Source organism: Monopterus albus, unplaced genomic scaffold (genome assembly GCF_001952655.1).
Source record: "Monopterus albus unplaced genomic scaffold, M_albus_1.0 scaffold335.1, whole genome shotgun sequence".
Taxonomy (NCBI): Eukaryota; Metazoa; Chordata; class Actinopteri; order Synbranchiformes; family Synbranchidae; genus Monopterus; species Monopterus albus.
The window spans coordinates 581222-583304 of NW_018128215.1; the positions used below are offsets into that span (position 1 = coordinate 581222).

General features: G+C 46.5%; 1 non-coding gene across 1 annotated transcript; it reads left to right on the top strand.

Annotated features, from left to right (window-relative positions):
- Positions 1-483: 483 nt before the first annotated feature.
- trnar-ucu (transfer RNA arginine (anticodon UCU)) lies at positions 484-557 on the top strand. Its single transcript has one exon. It is a non-coding gene; the product is annotated as a tRNA-Arg (tRNA).
- The last annotated feature ends 1526 nt before the right edge of the window (positions 558-2083 follow it).

A 2083-nucleotide genomic window follows, 5' to 3' on the forward strand; every position in this document is an offset into this window, starting at 1 on the left:
AGAGCCACTGGACTGCATTTGTGTTTGTGTGTGTGTGGTGTGATGGACACTAAAACTGCTCCAGCTCTGCAAGGTATCAGGCTGGATTTGGTTATAATCAGTTCACACCAAGTCTAGAAATGTTTTCCATGACAGAAACTGAGGTAATAAAAACATGGGCTGTTCACAGCTGTTCCCTGTATAGGCTGAGTTGCACAGTTACTGACAGTGTAACACGTCTCATCTGTAGGTTTCATAATGTCAACATTATGATGTTTTCACGAGATAACCTGCGTGAAAGCAATGGGCGATGTGGAGCGCGGACGCTCGCCGTCTTTATGAGGCACAAGTAGAGTAATGGCTACGCGGCGGCAGCACCCCCTACCGGGCGGCAAATTGTTGTCCGCAGGGCAGCGGTCCTGATGCTGAGGCACGGTGAGGATGCTGCACAGGGCTGGGAGGGGGAGTATAAACCCGCTTTTGATGAGAAAAACCTGTGCTTCGGTCTCTGTGGCGCAATGGAATAGCGCGCTGGACTTCTAATCCAGAGGCTCCGGGTTCGAGTCCCGGCAGAGATGTGGAGGAGAGGGTCGTGGCTTTTTGGATGCGATCTAGAGTGATGGAAAGAAAGAGACTGTTTTATAGCTGTTACAACTGATGATGTATCTTTCAAGTCTGTTCCATCTATAAACACGATGGATGGATGACAGACACATAAAAAAAATGCACTACCACAGATGTGCTTATTTTGCAGTGACTCAGTACACAGAGCACCTGATCCATATTGTTATAGAAATTTCACATGGACGAGTCTTTTCAGCTTGCAAAGGTCAACGCTTTAATATGCAGATTTCAAACGGGCAGAGCGCCTGAAACCACAGCTCCGTTGTAGGCTTCGTTGCCAGCCAGTCCACGCTGCCTCGGGCTCTGGTCATCACGTAGGCACCACAGGACGGCAGCGCGCAGCCTCGTCTTGTGAAAGTCAGTGGACACGCGCGTGCCCAGCACCTGGCGCTGTCCACACATTTAAACGGGAGCAAAAGCTTTTTCTGATTCTGCCAGCAACAACTCATTTAAAGCGTTTTGCGTCCTCGTAACAGTTGTTTATTCATACCTAATGCTGCGTTGCTACTCTCCCACTTGGTGGTTTACTTTGAACATAAATGACTGACTGTAGACTGAATGGATATAACCAGACTATAATCAGAGTGTGACGGTGCCATAGTCACTGTGTATTTTTAATTTAATGCAATTAGAGTGGGGAACTTTATGGAATGTTTTCAAGGACCCCTGAAGGTGGACTTTAGTTTTTGCTAGAAAAAAAACAGCATTACTTTCCAGTCGTGGAAGCCCGGAGCAGCACCGTTTATTATTTTCAGAGTGGAGAGCAGCTGTCTGCTTGAAGATCTCTCAAACGCCCCGACTCCTCTGACCCCTCCCGGGTCCCCGTGGCTTTTACTGTTCTGTATTTCCTTCAAACCCACCTCCCCGGTTTCAGTTTGTCGCCACCACCAGTGATTGGGCTGTCGTGCCGCCATCCATGTTTAACCCCATCATAGCTCCCCACACACAGACCTAATCCGTTAGCAAAACTAATCCTTAATCCTCTCTGGCAGGATGAACACCCCACCCCACCACCACCAATGAGACGTCAGAACTATACGGACTGCCCTCTGATAAAGTTTATAGGCTATATTGCAGACTGCCCGTTCCTAGGGATATAAACATTATGATGTATAAATGTTATGGGAGTAGGCCATTATACACAATTCGAAGTAATAATTGATTTTTAAAAATGCAATAAAGCCACTTTTAAAGGCACGGGTGAATTATAACAGTAGTGTAGGGATATCAGAAAGATACACTGAAGCAGAGATGTCCCACAACTCCACAAGACCAAGTGCTGGGTAATATCATTACCATACTGCAAATTATCATGCCTACGGGAAATTGCAGTGGGGCCTGGCTGTGAGATAGGAGTAATAGTTGCATAATATCAATGATAAGAACCATTATAGGCCACTGAGATCCGTGTCAATCAACTTCAGATGACCTCTGCTGCTTCAGCTCAGCAGATATCTAATCCTACGATAACATTTCAGCA